This window comes from Hyperoodon ampullatus (assembly GCF_949752795.1).
Source record: "Hyperoodon ampullatus genome assembly, chromosome: 13".
Classification (NCBI taxonomy): Eukaryota; Metazoa; Chordata; class Mammalia; order Artiodactyla; family Ziphiidae; genus Hyperoodon; species Hyperoodon ampullatus.
Genome location: NC_136926.1, coordinates 64,093,022 through 64,116,207, shown reverse-complemented (window position 1 = coordinate 64,116,207; position 23,186 = coordinate 64,093,022).

Here is a 23,186-nt window from a genome sequence, read left to right as displayed (position 1 = left end):
TGACCAGTGACTTAGCTCCCTTTGGGCCTCAGTTTCATTACCTGTCAAATAAAAGGGCAGCATTGATCAATTTCTAGGTCCTGGCTTGCATTCTCACATCATAGGACGCTATGCATATTCATGCACACAAAATGGCCCTCAGCCACACGGGAAGTGTGACCCTGGATGAGGCGATTTGCATGGAACAGAAATCAAAGCCACAAGCCACAGAGATGAAGCTCCAGCAGTGGAATTTCTGGTGTTATCATTATAAGAAGAATGCGGACAGTGTTGGCACCGAGTGTGAGGTCTGCCAGGTACCCCTGAAAGCATATGCCACAGGTGGTGCTTGGTCAGTGCAAGGCCAAGGTGTTCCACTGCTCACATGGACATCTGTGCCTTCAGCCCCGGCAGGCCTCCAGCACCCACCTCCTTAGGCTCCAGGTATAAACTTAGGCGGTCTGTGGGCTCACTGTTGGCTGGATATTTAGTTTTAATGCCCCAAACCAATTTTAAATAAAATAAAGGAATCCCCCTAAATATTCTGTATGGGGCTTTCTCTTTTTTTAGAGGGACATTTCTATACTAGTTTCACACAGGTTTAGCCGAAAGGGAAATTAAGCTCTACATTTAAATGGAGAATTCGCACAAAGGAATCCATTAGTTTCAATATTTCTCAGCAGGAGGGCTCAGAGTTATTTAAATAAGTTTAGATATTAAACCTAAAGTAGCCATTAAAGCAGTGTGGATTTGTTTGTCTGCTTTTTTTTTTCCCCCAGAAAATCTTTTTTTTCCAGCTGATTGAAAAAATCCATTGCTTAACCGATGGAGGATATTTTAATGCATTAAAAAAAATCCAGGGACTTTTTAATATAGCACTTCCTTTGAATTTTTAAGTACCATATTACTGTGTACTTATTAAAGCCAAGTGTCATATTTTGGACAGATTAAACTCCAATCGCTTTCCCTCCCCCACCCCCACCCTGGGCAGAGCAGCGCTAATATAAACACCGACATTAAACCATATTGGCTATGGAAGAGTCTTTGATTGTCATTGAGATTATTTTAAAAGTTATTTAGGTCCCCCTGTTACATCTCTGCAAACCACTGAGAAAATGTTGTGCTGGGTTTCTCTTTGAGACATTTCTTTGGGGATTCATAAATATTGATTGTACCGTAAAAAATTGATGGAATCTTGAAACAGACTGCAGTTGAGGCAGCTGGGGAATTTACTCAATTTTTCTCAATCGCTGCAGTCTATAAAAAGAGGAGATTTTGCAAATTGTTTCTCACCTTGTCTTTTTAGTATTTAATAGCTCTCAATTCTATAGCCCTCTGAACCATGTGCTGGGCGTGTTTTCTATCAAAACGGAATCAGGCCTATTCAATGGGAATTAAAAGGTGGGGGCAGGTTATGAATGGGTTAAACTCTGCCCTGTTCTCCACCCTTTCTCTTCCTTTTCTCTTCCCACCTTCTCTCCGTTTTTGGTGTCCTGCTCTTTCGGTCATATTAATATTACATCTATTGCACAGATGCCCATGTTATGCCTAGGATCACCCCTTCTCCTCACTTCTCAGGGTCACGATGGAAATAAGGTCAAAGAAATGAATGCCAAAGGCTCTCTGGCGTCTTGCTTTTTACCACGACCTGGTAACTATTAAACCACACTCCCATCAAGGCACCGCCTGCTCCCTCTTGTTTATGTAGCAAAGCTCTTCACCATCCTGGCATTCAAAGCCTTTCACCCACCATCTGTCTCCAAACAACCACTTTAGTCTTATTCTCACAAGCCTCCTTCTGGAACCATAGTTTCTTTGCCCATGAGTCCCCTCACTGTCCCTCAAACATACATCATACATTTCTTCTTCCAGACATTGGCTTATACTTCTCCATCATACCTGGAATATTCTCCTTACCATCTCCTTCTGTTGTAGGCAGAATAATTGCCCTCCTCCCCGCCCCAAGATGTCTGTGTTTTAATTCCCAGAACTTGTGAAAGTTAGATTACAAAGTAAAGGGGAATTAAGGTTGCTAAAGCTGACCTTAAGATAGGGAGATTATCCTGCATTATCCCTTTGGACCCAGTGTAATCACAAGGATCCTTAAAAGTGGAAGAGGGAATCAGAAGGGAGCATGAGAAGGATTCAGCCCAACATTGCTGGCTGAATATTAAGGCCACGAGTCAAGGAAAGCTGGAAAGGAAGCTAGAAAAGGCAAGGAAACAGATTCTCCCATAGAACCTCCAGAAGGAACTTAGCCCTGCAAATACCTGGATCTTATCCAGGGAGACCCATGTTGACCTTCTGACCTACAAAACTGCAAGGGAATATATTTATTCTGGTTTGAAGCCCCTAAATTTGTGATAACCACATCTTAATCATCTTTAAGGTAATCACCCTTAATCACACCTACAAAGTGCATTTTGTCATATAGGGTAACATTAGCAGGTTCTAGGAATTAGGACCTGGATATCTTTGGGGGCCATTACTCAGCCTAGACACTTGGTAACAAGAGTGAGGTGGCCCTGCCAGTTCCTGGGCAACAAAAACCTAAGGCTAGAGAGTAGTTGGGAGCTGTCCATGGAGGGTTTGAGTAGCCACCATACGAGGGAGATTGTGACCAATGTTAAGGGGTCTGAGGGTGTTGAGGAGGGAGGGCTCTGGGTGGGATACAGATGGCCTCATGGTGGCAGTAGGGCCCATGGGAGAAATGATGGGTAGCTAGAAAATGGTAGACTCATTTGGAAGGATAACCCAGGCAGGAAGAGCAGAATAATAAGCAAAGAAACAGAATGGAAACCCTCATGCCTATGACAGAAGTCAAGAGGAGTGCAGTCTGGGGGTAAGAGGTAGGGTTTCAGGTCTCTGGATTTCCCTTAATCATGGCCTTCAACACCTGGCCTAGGTGTGGGCCATTTCTGCACTCAACTTTCCTCTTGGGCTCCCAATCCTGATCCTGACCCTCACTCTCTCACTCAACCAGAACAGCTCTGCTACCTCTAAGGCTTTCCAGGACTAATGCTACCCACCTGAGCTCCAGGGAAAGCTGGCCAGGACAGAGGACAGAATCCAGCCCCACCTTTACCTGGGCCATGGCATCTGGCATCATGATAAGGATGAGGAAGCCAAGCCACTACTTGGTAAGAGGGATTTACTTGAAAGAAAAATAGGCCATGAGATCAAGAGCCCTCATATTTCCACCAAAATCTCTGCTGGTTTCTCTGGTCCCACCAGCAGCCATTCGTTGGTGAGAAGCCCCATCCTTAGACTCCGTCTGGCTGCAGAAGTCAGCTCACCTCTCTCAATTTCCTTCCTTGCCAGAATCTCAGCCCCTCCAGTTCTCATTTCCTCAGCAGATCTCCAATGCCCTCAAATGAATGATTTCTCTATCTGGCCCTTTTACTTGTTCTTGGCAGGAATGCTGGTCTGCCTTAAGGTACTGTATCCCATCAGGAAGCAGAAAACCTTTCCATCTTTGCTTTTGAAGGATATATTCATTGTAGGAATTTTACGCTGGCAGTTGTTTTCTTTAGGACTTTGGATATATTATTCCCTGTCTTCTGGCTTCTGTGATTTCTGTTGAGAAATTAGCTCTAAGTCGGCTATAAGTCTTACTCTTGCACTTTGAAGGTAATATATCTTTTTTTCTCCTGCTACTTTAAAGATTTTCTCTGCTCTGGTACTCCAGTTCCAGTGAATTTAATTTTGTCACCATGTCCCAAATGGCTCCTGTGCTCTTCTCTGTATTTCCCATCATTTCGCTTTCCCATGTTATTGTCTGACCTATAACCAGGCCCTCAGGCCCTTGCGACCCTTCATTTGGATCCCTGCTAACTAAGCCCTTGCACTAGTCTTCCTGCTTCAAGGCTTGCTCTTCTCTAATCGATTCCTCCATTCTCTAGACTCATGAGCCTTCTAACACCAAATCTGACCATCCCACTCCTCTGCTTAAAATATTGAGTGATTTCCCGTTTCCTGCAGGTAGATAAACTCCAGCTTCTTAACATGGGATTTAGGTCTCTACAGATCTGCCTTTAACTTTGTGCTCTAAGAACCCTGATCAGTTTCTAGTTCTCCCATGTCCCTGAACACACACACACACACACACACACACGTGTGCACATACCCATGTGCACACACCCACACTTCCCAAATTGATCCTCTACCACGTGCCTTTGTTCACCTTCTGTATGGAAAGCTCTTCTACCCCCTTTTGTCTGATGAAGCCACACTTATTTTTTTTAACTCATCATCATCACCTCTAGGAAGCCCTCCTGTCTCAGCTCTGGTTCCCACTCTCCCACTCCCCAACTACTGTTGCTCCCATAGTACACTTGGCATATCTCTAACACAGCACTGAATACAAATGACTCTGTGCTTAAACATCTATCTTCCCCTCTAGATGGCGAGTTTTTGAGTAACTGTGTCTCATTCATCTTTATATTCCCAGTGCCCAATACTTTGCTTGAGACATAGAAGGCATTCAATAAATGTTTAAATGATTGATGAATTGATAAGTAAATAAACTTGTATGAAAATTCCCTTAGTTTCACATCCTTGTATGAGTCAATATTGTTAGTCCTATTTTAGGTGTGAAAAAATACAGACCAAGTCCCCTGTCTCTAATTGCACAGCAAGTGAAAGCCCCAAACCCCAAAGATCTCTAAAATGGCATCTTTCTGATCCAGCCCACCCTGACATCTTCCTTCCTTCTCTTAACTCTTTTGCATTCAGAGTCCTTAACATGTGATCTAGCCTTTGATAATATGTGGGTTTCTATTGCTCTCTGTAACACAGATGAAAAAATCAATTGACCAAGTGTTTGCGATGACATTTTCCATCAGTTTAGTTCACCACTAGGACCTTATTAGTTGATTAGAAATTAGTCATTAGAAAAGACTGTTTGACTAAATATTACTGCCCAGTTGGTGGTCTAGACTGAATCAAGCCTGGGGACATTGAGGCGTACACCACCCTGGGGAGGGACTCGGGGTCAGGGAATGACAGCAATTGCAGCCGATGGGAAGAAAGCAGTGTCAGAAGCACATATGGAAGAGCCATAGGCCAGTCTGTGTCTGGGCGGCCCAGGAGGGGATGGGATGTTGTAGAGGGCTTACCTGGTTGATGAGCAACAGGAGATACAGCAACAGCATTGGCAGGAAGCCCTGTTGGCAAATGACAGGGCCCTGAATGCATAGCTGGATCCAGGCCCCAGAGTGGGGCTGATAGGGCCACGGCGGGACCCAAGGACCAGAAACGCTAAGGTTCTGGTCAGTTATTAGGACTGAGAGTAAGAAGAATAAAAAAGGGCTCAGTTATGCAAACTGGAGCACAAAGTGGGACTCAGCATTAGGAAGAAAGTGTGACTCTTCACCCCAAGGTCTTCCAGACACCAGCAGCCTGGCTAACCTGGGCCAGGGGCATTGGTGACTCCTCAGTTAATACATTTCTGACCGAAGACAGCCTGGCTCGATGTTGAATATGGCAAGAAGGGGAGACGTGTTGTCAAACGACCGAGTTAGAGAATCGAGGAAGATGTGACTGCTCTGGGCAGACACTGACCACAGCAGGTCTAAGGGGCCGCAGGCTGTGAAAGCAGATGAGGAGCCAGGAGAGAAGAGATGGGGGAAGGCAAAAGGCCAGAATACGAGCTCAAGATGGGGTAAAATGGGGCTGGGAGAGGCTGGAGGCTTGGGGCAGAGGTGGAGCTGAGGGCTTGGAACTGGGTGAGCGAGCAGTGAGTCAGATTCCATGCAGCCAAGTCAGGTGCTAATGCCTATGGTAGGCCAAGAAGGTAGAGTGGGCATCAAGGGTCAAGGAGCCATAGATGGTAGTTGGACATCAGAAAAAGACTGGGTAGGATGGAGATAAGACCTGGGTTTGTGGTCAGGCTCCCAGAAGTCCTAGAGGCAAGGGAGAGGTAGGCAAAGGCTGCATTTAGGGTTCAGGTGAGAGGGTGGTCAGTAAACTCAGAAGATGGTCAAATCCAGGGAAGCCACGAAAAGCAAGTAGGCAGGAGCGCAACAGATAATGGGCCAGGTACAGGTGCCAGGGTACAGACACCAAGCCCTTGCTAACTGAGGTGGTTCTGCCTCACACCCAGAGCTCTCAATTTACCCAATTTCCCTTTGGAGCCAGGGCAGAGACCAGGCCCAGAGGAGTTTTTTAAGGTCCTTCTTCCAGATAGCAGAAAGCAATCTGGGTCAAATGGCACCTGCATGGGGCTGTATTAGTCAGGGTTCTCAAGAGAAACATAACCAGTAGAAAGAGATTTATTATAGGAAATTGGCTCATGTGATTCTGGAGTCTGAGAAGTCCCACGATTCATCTTTGGCAGGCTGGAGGCCCAGGAAAGCCAAGGGGATAGTTTGAAGGCCTGAGAGATGAAGAGCCAATGGTATAGATTCCAGTTCGAGGCCAAAGGTCTGAGAACCAGGAAGGCCAAGAGCAGGAAACTGTTGTCCTAGCTCAGTCAGACAGAGCCAGAGTGAATCCTTCCTTTGGCCACTTTTTGTTCCATTTAGGCCCTCAGTGGATTGGATGAGGACCACCCACATTAGGGAGGGCAATCCACTTTATCAAATGCTAACCTCTTCTGGAAACAGCCTCACAGACACATCCAGAATCATGTTTAACCAGATACCTGGGCACCCCTGGTCCACTCAAGTGGACACTTAAAATGAACTCTCTCATGGGGGAGTAGCACAGATCCTGCCCCTGCCTGTGGTTCAGGGACGCCCAGCACAGTCTCCTTGGAGACCTAGAGCTGATATTGACTCCACTCTGGCTGGTTAGGTGGCCCCAGGACATTCTACAGCTGGGGGATCAGGAAGTTGAATGCTTTTGCATAGTATCGCTTGCCGAAGAAACATCAGAAGTGTGGCTTCTTGATTACATCTTATATGGAGCCATCCTGCACGTCTGACCAATTTGCTAATTCCTGGCCTCCACTTGGAAAGCTTCCAGATCGTTTTCATGCTACACTGTGCAGTTCTGCCTTCTTAATGTAGTTTTAAAGTTGTATTAAATAAACAATGGGTATAAAATAAAATTAATTATTGGACACTCCATGCTATTTAGTTTTTTTTTTTTTTTTTTTTTTTTTTTTTTTTTTTTTATTTTTTTATTTTTTTTTTCTTGTTATTTAGTTTTAAGGCTCCCATTTTGCCAGTATTTCTTCTGAGGACAACAAGGCGTGGAGTGCCAGGCATCTGGGCTGGTCCTCTTTGAGCATCTCTGAGGAGGAGAAAGAGAAAGGAAAGGAGGAGAATTAAAAACTCAAGGACGGATATAGGTAGAGAGAACCATGCTCTTCACTATGGGGAAAAGAGTTTGATCCAATTTCTTGGATTCCCCCAACTATCTGGGTAGCCAAGTGGGAGCAGGTCAAATTGATGAGGGAAATGTCAGATGGGGTATTCTGTCTCAAGAGTCCTCAGGTTGTGCCTGCTAAAATTCTTTTCCTGACCAGGCAAGACCTGGCCTCTTACCATCCTGTACCTTCTCCCAACTCCTCCCCAGGCCTCAAATTCATTCTTTAATTTTTCTCACTGGATGAGCTCCTCTTCTGTGCCATACTGGGGAGTTGGGTGAATGGGCCGACCTAGCCCCTACTGTCTGGCTTTCCAGATCAAGTCTTAGCACTGTCACTATACTCACAGGACCCTCGGCTCTCGTCTTCACTGCACTGATCCTAGTTGCGATTTCATGTCTATTTAATTAATGTCTGTCTCCTCCCTCTGAACTACATTTCCATGAGTGTAGAGGCCATTTCTCTTTTCACCCAGTGTTGTGCACCTGGCCTCCAGTACATGGCCTGGAATGGAATGGGCACTTAGTAATTGTTGGATGGATGGGAGGAAGGATGAATGAAGTCAAAAGGGAAGAAGGGAAGAAAAAGGCCTTCCTCGGTTGCTGAGGGGTCCTCAGTCCTTGAGACCCCATTTTATCAGAATCCTGGAACTGGAATTGTACAGGAACAGAGCGGAGTTTTCCCCAGGAGGAGTCAGGGTGAGTTTAGACCTGCCATTTCCAGCATTTCCCTGTGGATGCCTGGCTTCCTTGGGATCCCTGCTGGCTGGCCTGGCTTGACCGTTGGCCTTTCTAACAGCACCTCTGCACATGGGCATGATTCTGTCTTCCTTCCACAAGGTTCTAAGCTTTAGGGGCAGGAATTGTACCTCCTCTTTCATCTGAAGTTTCTACAGGGGCAACTCTCTCCTATGTACATTGCTCCTGTGCTTCTTCCACTTGGAGAGGCTCTACCCCCCTTATCCAATCCTTCCATCCTCAAGGGCCCAGGTTAAGCTCCACCTCCCCTTCAAAGTCTTCCCAAGACACTCCAGCCAACAGTGCACAGAGAGTCTTTGCACAAGTTTTACTGCATCTCACCTTCGATTTCACTCCGTCTGATGACTGTCTTTGCTTGTGGAGTCAGGTGTCTCCCCTTTCTAGGGTGACCAACTCTTCTTGGTTTGCCTGGGATGCTCCTGATTTTGGCACTGAAAGTCCCAAATCCCAGGAACTCCCTTGGTCCTGGGAAAACCAGGACAGTTGGTCACCCTAACCTTTCCCCCAGCCTGGCCTACCCACCCCAAGTCTCTTAAGCTACTGTCAACTTGAAATTCAAGACTCAACTCAAGAGTTACTTCCTCTAGAGAGATGTCCCCTCCTGGGTGCAGGAGAGGTCTGCTCTGCCAGTGTAGGCACTACTCTTCTGTGATCCCCACAACCGTGGGTCTCTCCAGGTCATGCATTTAACATCCCCCATGTTCCCCATGGCACACACAGGCACTCAGGAAAGATTCGTCAAACAAGCAGGAATGCTAGGTGTTGTGAGTCAGGTTGAGTCCCCTAAAAAGATGTTGAAGTCCTAACCTGTGAATGTGACCTTATTTGGAAATAAGGTCTCTGCCAATGATCAAGTTAAAAGGAGGTCATCACGGTGGACCCGAATTCAAAACAACTGGTATCCTTATAAAAAAGGGAAAATTTGTATACAGAGACAGACACACCTAGTGAAGATGATGTGAAGAGACATAGGGAGAAATGGCCATCTAAAAGCCAAGGAACACCTGAGGCTACCAGAAGCCAGGAGAGAGGCCTAGAACAGATCTTTCCCTAACAATTCAGAGAACACCGCCCTGCCAACACCTTGATTTTGGACTTCCAGCCTCCAGAACTGTGAGAGAATAAATTTCTCTTGTTTAACACCCAGTCTGTGGTACTTTTTACAGCAGCCCCAGGAAACTAATTCACTAGGGTTCAATTAGGAAATAATTATATTCTCCATTCCACCTTCACCCCATTACAGGCCCAAACCTGCTCCTTGGGGCTCAAGACTCAGCTGCCCCTGGATGAAACCTTGGAGGTCCCATAGCCTATCTGCTGGCTCTCAGATAATAAACAGTCTTCAGGTCCAATTCAGCCAGAAGAATAATCTCATATTAGTAACTAAATGGTAAAATAATGTTTAAATACTCCAAATCTTTGTCCCTCCCATAGCCCAGGCTTCTCTGGCAGCCTGGATTGGCGGGGCTCGTGGTGTGAGTGGGTTGTAATCAGCTTTTTCTCCATTTTTCCTCCCTGCCCCCACCCCTGGTGCCAGAGGCATGGACTGATCCCTAAAAGCATGGGGAGGGACGGTGGGGGAGGTCTTATGTAACCTGACTTTGATTTTTCCCATCTGGAAACTGATGTTTCATACTGACCTTCTCTGAGTTGGCTGATGTTCTGAACTGATTATTCTTCTCAGGGACACTTTCATGAAGGTTCCTACAGGGAACCCTTGACGGCACTTCCTGCGAAGGGTGATGCATTTGCTTAGGTAGTGAGGTGAGCTGTGGGCACCTTCCCCATGGCTCTAGGTCTCCAGAGTCCACCTCTCCTGGGTTGTCTTGCCTCAGGAGGTTCCAGTGCAGCCAGGTGGACTTCTCACCTCTGTTACCCCAGGCCAGGAGCCAGAGCCTCTGGCTTTGAGATCCCTTGGGCTTGTGTCACACACTAGCTGAGAGTGCCCCTAACTCCAGGGGACCCAGCATGCTCTCCAGGCATCCTCCCTAAATCCCTTCTCACTAGACTAGAGGTGAAGGGGAGGCCACCTCCTGCCTTTCCCATGAGATGTAGGACTCATAACACATGCACAGCCCTCTCTGCAAAAATTCTTTCATGACTTTGCCTTCAGCCCTCTAATACCTTTAAAGTGTGTTAGGCTAAGTACTACATAGGTGGTCTGCACCTCACGTTTCAATGTGGAGGAATAGCTCCTATTCAATTTGTTTTTCTTTTTTTTTTTTTCTTTTTGTTCCACTAAAAGGAACTTGGGCTGGGGTATAGAAAGGAGAAGATGTATATGAGCCTGGAACATCGGGCTGTGCCAGAAGGTAAGGAAGTTCTCTAAGAATGAAGGCGACGTGTAAGAAGACAGAGGAGACAGCGTGAAGGGTCCCAGGGGTCAAATCTGGGATGATGTGAACATCACAATGAATAGTGAAAGGGACAAATTTTAATCCATGGAAGGAAAAAAGAATTCTTGAGTCCATACTTATGCTAAGAAAAGAGAGAGTTACAGAAATCAGAGGTGTGTCTGTAGTATTTTCAAGTTTTTCCCTCAACTGCTTTCATAGGCAGGAACTCTCACTTGATCCCATCCTGCCCATTTTTCAGATGGAGACACTGAAACTGGAAAGATGCAGTAAATTTCCAAGATACTGAGTGGTCTATTCAGTGACAAACCCAGGACCAGACCCCGGGCCAGTGCTCATGACTCCCCCAGCTGTGTGGAAGACCATGAGGGGCCACTGCTCCAGGTATGCCTCTTCCCTGGGCGGGGCAGCTCCATCTCCTCCCCTGAGTCTGGCCACCTCTTTACTCTCCTGGGTGTAATGCCCTTGGATCAACCCTCAGAGGATCCCACCACTCTCCCAACCCCCAAGCCAAAAACTTATTAAGCAGCTGCCTGTCATGTCTACCTTAATAAATAAGAATCTCTTTTCAGCTTCTTTGTCTTCCTCACCTTGGGGCCCACCTCCGGTAACCACACTGTCAATTACACCTCATGTCTAGCAAGGCCAGATCTAATGAAAAGCAATAGAGAATTCACTGCCTTTTAATGAGGGAAACACGGCTTTTACAGGGAACAATTTATTGGGCCAAATCCCCCCGTCCATCACCCAGGGGAGTTGCTGCCTTTTAGTACCCTGCGTTTGTTACCGTGTCAAGCGCTGTGTAAAATTGCCAGCCAAGCACCGAGGTGAAGGCTCTGACTCAATTTACAGGGTGACATCTCTAATTTCCCTCCTCAGATCAGTAAGTGATCCTGGCAATGATATGCATAGAAATTAATTACTCCATCCCTCCTGCTTCCTGGCAGCCAGGAGAGGGGCATGGTCCCCAGCCCGAGCAGCTGGGCTGACAGGCCACTGACCTTCAGCATTTCTAGCTGTTTGTCCTGGCAGGAGTATAGAGGGGAGACAGGACCACACTGCCAGAAAAGGAAAAAAATACATGAGAGAAGAGCATTTTGTGTGCTCAGCCTTGCTGAAGGTCAAGAGCAAATACTAGGTCTATCACTATTTCCACGGGAGAGGAGGAAGCAGGGGATGCAGGAAAAGCATCCCAGGCTGAGATTCAGGGAATGTCTAATCCACCACTAAGTTTCTTTATGACCTCGGGCATGCCACTTTATCTCTAAAGTAAAGTGTTTTAAACAGAGTGATCCCTCGATGTTCTGCAAAAAGAGACCTCCCCTCCCCATCCTCTTCCCTGCTTCTCTGGATGATATATTAGGCTCGGTTGAGCTATGCGACCTTGGGCAAGTCCCTTCACTTCTCTGCACTCTAAAGAGTCTTACGGTTCATGATCTACTTCCAAAGATGGTTTTGGGAGTCAAATGAAATCAAGTTGCTTTAAAATATAAGGTCACATAATTTAAATTCTGATCTAGGGTTAGCTCGGAGGAATGAGGAAAAATGGCTATTGTGAGGAGCACTGACCAAGTGTTCCTGTCTTAAAGTATCTTCCACACTTGTTGTCATATCTGAAATTCCATCATTAGAGATTCACTTCTTTGAGTCTTCAGATATCACTTAATAATAAGTTAGGTTTTTATCAAGGATTCGCTCACTCTGTCTCAAGTAGCATACTTAGATCGATCACCATCACACTTACATAGATAATCACAGCAAACCTGTAAAGAAAATATTATTGCCATTTTATTACATTGGGGCTCTGAAGGATAAATTAGCTGGCCTAGGCCACTATGTAAATAAGGAGGGCAGAATTTTTAAAAAATCAACTTACTGAGGTATAATTTGCAAACAATGAAATGCATACACTTTAAGTGTATGAGTGATGAGTTTTGATACAGGTATACACCCAGGTAACTGTTACCACAATCAAGGTGTGAAACATTTCTGTGACTCCAAAAGGTTTCCTATTCCAGTCCCAGGCAAACACTGACCTGCTTTCTTCACCATTCATTAGATTTGTCTTTCTTTTCATTTTGCAAAAACAAAATCATATAATAGACACAATTTTGTACCTGGCTTTTTTCAATCAACATAATGTTTTAAAAATTTATCCATATTTTTGCATGCATGAGTTGTTACTTTTTAATGTTGAGTATTTGTTATCCATTCACATGTTAATGGACATTTACATTTTCCCCAGTTTTAGGCAACTATGAAGATAATTATTATGAACATTTGTGTACAGATTTTGTGTGGATGTATATAGCTTTTTCATAGATTTCTTAGGATTTTCTAAGTTCCTGTCCATGTTCTTTGCAAATAAAGACACTCTTACTTATTGCTTTCTAATCTGTGAGCCTTTTATTTATTTTTTAAATTGAAATATAGTTGATGTACAATATTATGTTAGTTTCAGGGGTACAACATAGTGATTCAACATTTAAATACATTACAAAATGATCACCGTGATAAATCTATTAACCATCTGCCCCATACAAAGTTATTAGAGTATTATTAATGTATATTACATTCTTGTGACTTGCTTATTTTATAACTGGAAGCTTGTAGGTCTTAATTCCATTCACTTATTTTACCCATTGCCCCACCCCCTTCCACTGTGGCAACCACCCATTTGTTCTCTGTATCCATGAGTCTATTTTCATTTTGCTTTGTTTGTTTGTTTTGTTTTTTAATTCCACATGCAAGTGAAATCATATGGTATTTGTTTTTCCTTGTCTAACTTATTTCACTTAACATAATAACCTCTAGATTCATCTATGTTGTCACAAATGGAAAGATGTCATTCTTTTTTATGCCTGAGTAATATTCCATCTTCTTTATCCATTCATCTGTCCATGGAATGGGCACTTGGGTTGCTCCAATATCTTGGCTGTTGTAAATAATTCTGCAATAAACATAAGGGTGCGTATATCTTTTCAAATTAGTGTTTTTGTTTACTTTGGGTAAATACTCAGAAGTGAAATTGCTGGATTATATGGTGGTTCTATTTTTAATTTTTTTAGGAACCTTCATATTGTTTTCCATAGCAGCTGCACCAATTTACACCCCCACCAAACAGTGCATGAGGGTTCTCTTTTTCTTCACATCCTTGCCAACACTTGTTACTTGTCTTTTTGATGATACCCATTCTGACAGGTGCAAGGTGATATTTCATTGTGGTTTTGGTTTACATTTCCCTTATGATTAGTGATGCTGAGCACCTTTTCATGTACCTGTTAGCCATCTGTATATCTTCTTTGGAAAATGTCTATTTATGTTCTCTGCCCATTAAAATTTTTTTTTTGTATTGAGTTGTATATTTTGTTCTTTCTATTTTTTGGATATCAACCCCTTTTTGGGTATGTCATTTGCAAATATCTTCTCCCATTCATTAGGCTGCCTTTTGTTTTGTTGATGGCTTCCTTCACTGTGAAAAAGCTTTTTGGTTTGATTTAGTCCCATTTGTTTATTTTTTATTTTGTTTCCCTTTCCTGAGAGACAGATCCAAAAAATATTGCTAAGCCTGATGTGAAAAACATACTGCCTGTGTTTTCTTCTAGAATTTTTATAGTTTCAGGTCTTATGTTTAAGTGTTGAATCCATATTGAGTCTATTTTTGTATGTGATGTGAGAAAATGGTCCAGTTTCAATCCTTTGCATGTAACTTTCCAATTTTCCCAACACCACGTATTAAAGAAAGTCTTTTTCCTATTGTATATTCTTGCTTCCTATGTTGTAGACTGGTCATTCAAGCACAGATTTGTTTCTGGACTTTCATTTTGTTCCATTGATCTATGTGTCTGTTGTTGTGCCAATACCATACTGTTTTGATTACTGTGGCTTTGTAGTATGGTCTGAAGTCTGGGACCATGATACCTCCAGCTTTGTTCTTTTTTTCTCAAGATTGCTTTGGCTGTAGGGGTCTTTTGTGGTTTCATACAAACTCTGGGGTTATTTGTTCTAGTTCTGTGAAAAATGTCATTGGTATTTCAATAGAGATCGCATTGAATATGTATATTGCCTTGGGTAGTATGGTCATTTTAACAATATTAATTCTTCCAATCCATGAGTATGGTGTATCTTTCCATTTGCTTGTGCCATCTTCAGTTTCTTTCAGCAATGTCTTATAAGTTTTCAGAGTACAGCTCTTTCACCTCCTAGATTAGATTTATTTCTCAGTACTTTATTATTTTTGATGCAATTGTAAAGGAGTTTGTTTTCTTAATGTCTTTTTCTGATAGTTTGTTATCAGTGTATACAAATGCAACAGATTTCGGCATATAAATTTTATATCCTGCAACTTTACTGAATTCATTTATTCGTTCTAATAGGGTTTTTTTTTTGGTGGAATCTGCAGAATTTACCATATATAGTATCATGTCATCTGCAAACAGTGACAGTTTTACTTTTTCCTTTCCAGTTTGGATGCCTTTTATTTCTTTTTCTTGTCTGATTGCTCTGGCTAGGAGGACTTCCAGTACTATGTTGAATGAAAGTGGTGAGAGTGACCATTCTTGTCTTGTTCCTAATCTTAGAGGAAATGCTTTCAGCTTTTCACCATTGATATAAAGTTGGCTGTGGGCTTGTCATATATGGTCTTTATTAAGTATTACCCCTCTATACCCACTTTGGTGAGAGTTTTTATCATAAATTAATGTTGAATTTTGTCAAAAGATTTTTTCTGCATTGATTGAGATGATTGTATGATTTTATCCTTAATTTTATTAATGTGGTGTATCACATTGACGGATTTGCAGATATTGAACTATCCCTACATCCCTGGGATAAATACCACTTGTCATGGTGTATGATCCTTTTAATGTATTGTTGAATTCAGTTTGCTAAAATTTTGTGGAAGATTTTTGCATCTATGTTCATCAATGATATTGGCCTATAATTTGTGTGTGTGTGTGTGTGGTGTCTTTGTCTGGTTTTGGAATCAGGGTGATGCTGGCCTCATAGAATGAGTTTGGAAGCATTCCTTCCTCCAATTTTTTGGACTTGTTTGAGAAGTATAGGCATTAACTCTTCTTTAAATGTTTGGTAGAATTCACTTATGAAGCCATCTGGTCCTGGACTACTGTTTGTTAGGAGTTTTAAAAATTACTGATTCAATTTTACAACTAATCAGTCTGTTCAGATTTTCTATTTCTTCCTGATTCAGTCTTGGAAGATTTTATATTTCTAGGAGTTTATTCATTTCTTCTAGGTTGTCCAGTGTTTTGGGATATAGTTGTTCCTAGTAATCTCTTATGATTCTTTGTGTGTGTGTGGTGTTAGTTGTAACTTCTCTTTTATGTCTGATTTTATTTATTTGGACCCTCTCTTTTTCTTTATGAGTCTGGCTAAAGGTTTGTCAATTTTGTTTATCTTTTCAATGAACCAGTTCTTAGTTTCATTGATTCTCTCTATTGTTTTTTAGGTCGCTATTTCATTTATTTCTGCTCTGATCTTTATTATTTCCTTCTTTCTACTAATTTTAGGTTTTGTCTGTTATTCTTTTTTTAGTTTCTTTAGGTGTAAGTTTAGATTGTTTATTTGAGATTTTTGTTTGTTTGTTTGTTTGTTCATTTCCTGAGGTAGGCCTGTATCATTACAAACTTTCCTCTTAGAACTGTTCTTGTTGGGTCCCATAGATATTAAATGTGCTTTCATTTTCATTTTTCTCCAGGTATTTTTATTTATTTATTTTGTTTGTTTGTTTGTTTGTTTTTTGTGGTACGCGGGCCTCTCACTGCTGTGGCCTCTCCCATTGCAGAGCACAGGCTCCGGACGCGCAGGCTCATCGGCCGTGGCTCACGGGCCCAGCCGCTCCACGGCATGTGGGATCCTCCCGGACCGGGGCACGAACCCGTGTCCCCTGCATCGGCAGGCGGACTCTCAACCACTGCGCCACCAGGGAAGCCCTTCCAGGTATTTTTAAAATTTCCTGTTTGATTTCTTCAATGACCCATTGATTATTTGGTAGCATATTTTTTATACTCCATGTGTTTGGGTTTTTTTCTATTTTTTCTTGTAGTTACTTTCTAGTCTCATACCATTGTGTTTGGAAAAAATGCTTAAATTTTCTTAAATTTCTTAAATTTGTTTTGTGGCCTAGCATATGATCTATCTATCTTATAGAATGTTCCATGTGCACTTGAAAAGAATTTGTATTCTGCTGTTTTTGGATAGAATGTTCTTTATATAGATATATATTAAGTCTATTCAAGGCCAATGTTTCCTTACTGATTTTCTGTCTGGATGATCTGTCCATCAATATAAGTGGAGTGTTAAAGTCTCCTACTATCATTGTGTTACTGTCAGTTTATCCCTTTAGGTGTGTTAATATTTGCTTTATGTATTTAGGTGCTCCTATGTTGGGTGAATATATATATTTACAAGTGTTATATATTGTTGTTGGACTGATACTTTATCATCATGTAATGCCCTTCTTTATCTCTTGTTACTGTCTTTGTTTTAAAGTCCATTTTGTCTAACATAGTATCATTATCCCAGATACCCTTCTGTTTTTATTTGCATAGAAGACATTTTCCATCCCCTCACTTTCAGTCTCTGTGTGTCTTTAGATTTGAACTGAATCTTTTGTAGGCTGTATATAGATGGGTCTTTTTTTTTTTTTAATCCACTCAGCCACTCTATGTCTTTTGATTGGAGCATTTAGTCTATTTACATTTAATAATTGTTGACAGGTATGTATTTATTGCCATTTTATTGTTTTCTGGTTGTTTTTGTAGTTCTTCTCTGTTCCATTATTCTTCTCTTGCTCTCTTCCCTTATGATTTGGTGACTATTTTTAGTGTTATGCTTGGATTCTTTTCTCTCTTTTTTTGGTATATCTATTCTAGGTTTTATGTTACCATAAGGTTCATAGATAACAACATACATGTGTATACATATATATATATATATATATATATTTCTTTTTTTAAGTTGATGATCTCTTAAGTGTGAACACATTCTAATATCCCTATATTTTTACTCCCTCCCCCAACAAGTTTTATGTTTTTTCATTATATTTTACATTTCTTTGAGTATCCCATAACTCTTTATTGTAGATATAGATGGTTTTACTGCTTTTGTCTTTTAACCTTCCTACTAGCTTTATAAGTGGTTGATTTACTGCCTTTACTATATATTTGCCTTCACCAGTGAAATTTTTCCTTTCATAACTTTCATGTTTCTAGTTGTGGTCTTTTCTTTTCCACTTAGAGAAGTCTCTTTAACATTTCTTGTAAGGCTTGTTTAGTGGTGATGAACTCTTTTAGCTTTTGCTTGTCTGTAAAACTTTTTCTCTTTCCTTCAATTCTAATTGATAAACTTGCCAGGTAGAGTATTATTGGTTGCAGGTGTTTTCCTTTCACTCTTTGAATATATTGTGCCACTCCCTTCTGGCTTGCAGAGTTTCTGCTGAAAAGTCAGCTGATAGCCTTATGGGCGTTCTCTTGTATGTAACTAGCTTTTCTCTTGCTGCTTTTAAGATTCTCTCTTTATCTTTAATTTTTGACATTTTATAATGTGTCTTGGTATGGACCTCTTTGAGTTCATGTTGTTTGGGACTCTCTGTGCTTCTTGGACTTTAATGTCTGTTTCTTTCTCCAGGTTGTAGAAGTTTTCAGCTATTATTTCTTCAAATAAGTTTTCTTCCCCTTTCTCTCTCTCTTATCTGTCTATTACTCCTATAATGTGAATGTTAGTATGCTTGATATTGCCCCAGATGTCTCTTAAACTTAAAATTCTCATCTTTAAAATTTTGTTTTCTTTTTTTCCATTCACCTTGGGTGGTTTCCACTACTCTGTCTTCCAGATTGCTGATCTGTTCTTTTGTAACATCTCATCTACTGTTGATTCCCTCTAACATATTTTTCATTTCAGTTATTGTGTGCTTCAGCTCTGATTGGTTCTTTTTTTTTTTTTTTTTGTATTTTCTAACTCTTTGTTGAAGTTCTTACTGTTCATCCATTCTTCTCCCAATATTGATGAGCATCTTTATGATCGTCACTTTGAACTTTTTATTGGGTAGATTGCTCTACACCTTGTTTCATTTAGTTCTTTTTTCTGAGGTTTTGTTTTGTTCCTTTGTTTGGAACATATTCTCTGTCTTCTCATTTTGCCTAATTCTTTGTGTCTATTTCTATGTATTAGGTACATCCATTATATCTCTTGATCTTGGAGAAATGGCCGCATGTAGGAGATGTCCTATGGTGCTCAGCAGCATGCTCCTTTCTGACCACCAGAGCTCCAGGCTCCAGGCACGTCCCTTGTCTGGGCTATGTGAAACCTTCTGTTGTGGCAAATTGAATTACTGTGGGTGCACTGGTGAAAGGGTTGGCTCCAAATAAGATAGAGGGAGGATTTCAAAATTGAGCTTGCCAGCACCAGTGTCTCCAGATGAAATCTCCAAAATGGCTGCCACCACTGTCTCAGTCTCCAGGGGAGTTGCAACTGACTCTTGCTTCTCTGGGAGGCTCTCCAAGATCAGCAAGTGGATCTGACACAGGTGTCATTTAAACTCCTGCCTCTGAACTGGGATCAGAGCGTATGAGATTTTGCTTGCACCCTTTAAGAATGAAGTCTCTGTTCCCTATAGCCCTCTTGAATGTGAGCACCACTGTTTTTCAAATTCCAACTTTTTGGGGATTTGTATTCCTGGTACAAGACCCCCAGGATGGGAGCTCAATGTGGGGCTTGGACCCCTCACTCCTCAGTAAGGACTTCTGCAGTTATGATATCATTCCTGTTTGTGGGTCTCACCTGGGGATGTGGGTCCTGGCTCGATTACATCTCCTCTCCTCCTACCTGTGGCTCCTTCTTTATATCTTTAGTTGTGAAAATCTTTTCTACTCGCCTTCAGGTCATTTTCATAGATAGTTGCTCTGTAAGTACTTGTAATTTTGGTGTGCCTGTGGGAGGAGATGAGTTCAGGGTCTTCCTACTCTGCTATCTTGATATCTCTCCTTTTATTTCTTTTTCTAACTTTATTGCACTAGCTAAGACCTCCAATACAATGTTGAATAGGGGTGATGGGATGGGAATGGATGTACTTGCAATGTTTACAATATTAGGAGAAAAGCATCCAATATTTTGTTATTAAGTATGATGTTAACTATAAATTTTTCATAGATACTGTTTATCAGATTTAGGATTTCCCTTTCATTTCTAGTTTTCTAAGAGTTTTTTTTTAAGTCATGAATCAGTGTTGAACTTTGTCATATGCATTTTCTACATCTGCTTAGATAAGCATATGGTATTCTTTCTTTATTCTGTTAATATGATGAATTACATTGATTTTTGAATGTTAAACTAGCCTTACATTTCTGGTACGTTTTTGGTAAAAATCCCCCTTGGCCTTTGTGTATTGCCCTTTAAGAAAAAAATATTTTGTATGCTACTATATGCAATTTATTAATAATTTGTTAAGGATTTTTATGACTATATTCATGAGGGATAGCCTGTAGTATTCTTTTTTGTAGTGTCTTTGGTTTTGGTGTCAGGGTAATTTTGTCTTCGTAAAATGATTTGAAAAGTATTCTTTCCTCCTTATTTTCTGAAAGAGTTTATGGAGGATTGGTGTTATTTCTTCCTGATATTTTCTTTGTGAGAAAGTTATTATCATCATTATATTAGTAATTAAATCTCTTTAAGAGATACAGAAATTTTTAGATTTTCTATTTCTTCAGTAAGTTTAAAAAATTTTTCATTTCATTTCATTTTAATTTTTATTATTTTTTTATTGACATATAGTTGATTTACAATGTTGTGTTAATTTCAGGTGTACAGCAAAGTGATTCAGCTATATATACATATATACATATCTGTTTTTTCAGATTCTTTTCACTTATAGGTTATTACAAGCTATACAGTAGGTTCTTGTTGGTTATCTATTTTATATATAGTGGTGTGTATATGTTAATCCCAAACTCCAAATTTATCCCTACCTCACCTTTCCCCTTCACTAAGCATAAGTTTGTTTTTCTACGTGTGTGAGTCTATTTGTTTTGTACATAAGTTCATTTTTATCATTTTTTCAGTAAGTTTTTATCATCTGTGTCTTTCAAATAATTTGTCTACTTTAAGTTGTTGAATTTATTGGCATCAAGTTACTCTTAATATCTCCTTATTAGTCTATTGATGTCTGTAATATTCGAGCCAGAATTTTAACACGATTCTGTCTGACTCCAAAGTTTATGTTCTTTCACCTATGCAATCCTATTCCTGTAGTGAAATGCAGTCTTCCTGGGATTTCCATTTATGACATCCTCAGGAAGAAATACCTTAAGAGCAATTGAAAGCCAGGTGAGAGCCAGATTTGCTGGAAGAAAGTTCATGTGTGTGTTTAATAATGAATTATTAAGGTCAAAGAGTCCAGGGAATTAAGATGAGGAACCTCAGGAAAGATAGGACTCTGTGCTTCTAATGCAGGGGGTGTGGGTTCGATCCCTAATCAGGGAACTAAGATCCCACATGCCACATGGCACAACCAGAGAAAGAAGAAAAGAGGTAATCAAGGCACAAACTTGGACTGCATAAGCATACCAAGTTTTATATGCTACAAAGTGTGGTTGTGTGGGTGGGTGGGGAGAGCAGGGAAAGAAGAGAAAATGCTGCTCAACTGAACGTATGCACAGTATTTTGAGTTGGGCTTGTCTATGGCAACATTTCCTGGATGATGATTGAATTTCTTTCACAGTTTTCACTACTTATTCCACTGCAAAACTGTTGCTTTCATAGTATGTGTTGACAGCATGTAGCTTTAACTTGGCATAAATTTACTTACTGAGAAGCCACTCTCCTCTCTTTCTATCAAGCTGGTGGAATTTGCCTTTTACCACAGAGACTAGGATGCTAGATATTTTGCTTTCCCAGCTTCCCTTGCAGCGAGGAGTGGTCTTGCAACCAGTTAGAGCATAAAGAAAAGACTGTTGGAGGACTTTGAGAGGAACACTTTTCTCTTTTCCTCCTGATGAACACTCTCACAGTCCCACCCTGGCTTCTTGCCCTTTAACTTGGTTATATGAAGATGGGATGCCTGGGGCTTGGAGCAGTTGTCTTGAGACTATGAGGCAACAAAACTGGGTTTGGAAAGCCAACATGCACCAGACAGCAGAGCAGAAGGAGAGAAAGAACCTGGATCCTTGAGAATATCCTTGTATTTCTGAACCATCCCTGAAACCACCTATTTCCTGGCTTGACATAAGATAGTAAATGTCTTTTTTTTAAAGCCACTGTTATGTGAGTATCTGTTATTAGAGCCTTATTATCTTAACTGATGAATCTATTAGGTCTATGTCCATTCAGTGGCCTCACTTGTCACCAAGACATCTGTAAAATCAGAAAGGTAGGCACTCTAATCACATAGCCATACTAAAAAAACCAAAATGGCCCAGAAAATGCTTATATTAATATAATTTTAAGATTATGAACAAAATGAAGACATGAATTTACATTTTTCTCCTAGAGAACTTCAGGACCTTATAAGTATATATCCATGGTACCAGTCTAAAGACCCCAGGATGGGAAATCTTTTCTAGAGATGTAGATTTTGAAAGTAAGAATTTTGTGAGGTTGTTGGAAATTCATAACTTCCTTCTTTCATTCATATCATCTCTTGCCACCTTCTCCAGAGCGGTGGCATAGAACCTGCAAGCCACAAGGGGATATAGCACTTACAGCAGGGTGGGGAGAAAGAATAATGGCTTTCTCTTGCAAAGGCAGCCTTCTTAAATGAAGACCAGCTCAGGGGGATAGAGGACCAGTGAGATGAAAAGGGAGAGTTGCTACTACATAGAGGAGGAAACCCAAACAGCCATAAGTCTATGAAAAGAAAGTTAATCTCTATAGTAATCAGATTAATCAGAGAAATGCTGGGAATGAAAATTAAAACCACATTTTGATACTATTTCAAAATATTATCCAATATATTATTACAGAAGAAAGAAGTCTTATCACACCAATGTTTGGTGAGGATATGAAACAATTCTAACTCACAGTACATGGCCAGTGAGAGGGTAAAGTGCCAACACCACTCTGGAGAATAATCTGGCAATATCTAGTAAAGTTGAAGATATGTAAACACTTATACCCAGTAACCCACTCCTAGGTCTACACTCTACAGAACCTATTTCAGATTGTACATGAGGGCAAATGTATGAGAAGCTTCCTAGGAGCACTCTTTGTAATAGTGAGCAATCAGAACAACTCTAATTATTCATCAAGAAGGAAATGAATTAATAAACTGTTGTGTATTCACTTAGTGAAATCCTACATGGCACTAAACACAGGTGAGCCAGTGCTTCACCACTGTTGAGTGAGGGAAAAGAGCTGCAGGAGACTGGTACATCATATCACTGTTTATACGAGTTAAAACCTGCAAAACTAAACTGTATGCCCATGTGGGCACATGCATTAATAGTGTAAAGATTTACATGGGAATTATCCAAGTGTAGGATAGTTCCTGCTTCTCTGGTGGAGAGAGGCAAATGAGATTTAAAAGCAATACACGGGGGACTGCAAATGGTTTTGTCACGTTTTATTTCCAAATCGGGTGGTGGTGTATGAGCCTTCATGACCTCTATAACTTTTTGAGGGCTGAAAAATTTTACTAATACTTTTTTTAAAAAGAAAGAGAAGCAGAGAGCAAAGAATATTTGCATGGGGAGAAGTCCTGAGGGCTTGATAGCAGAAAGGTCAGTGGTGAGGGCTGGTGCTTCACAATCAGAAACCTGTGTTTGAATCTCA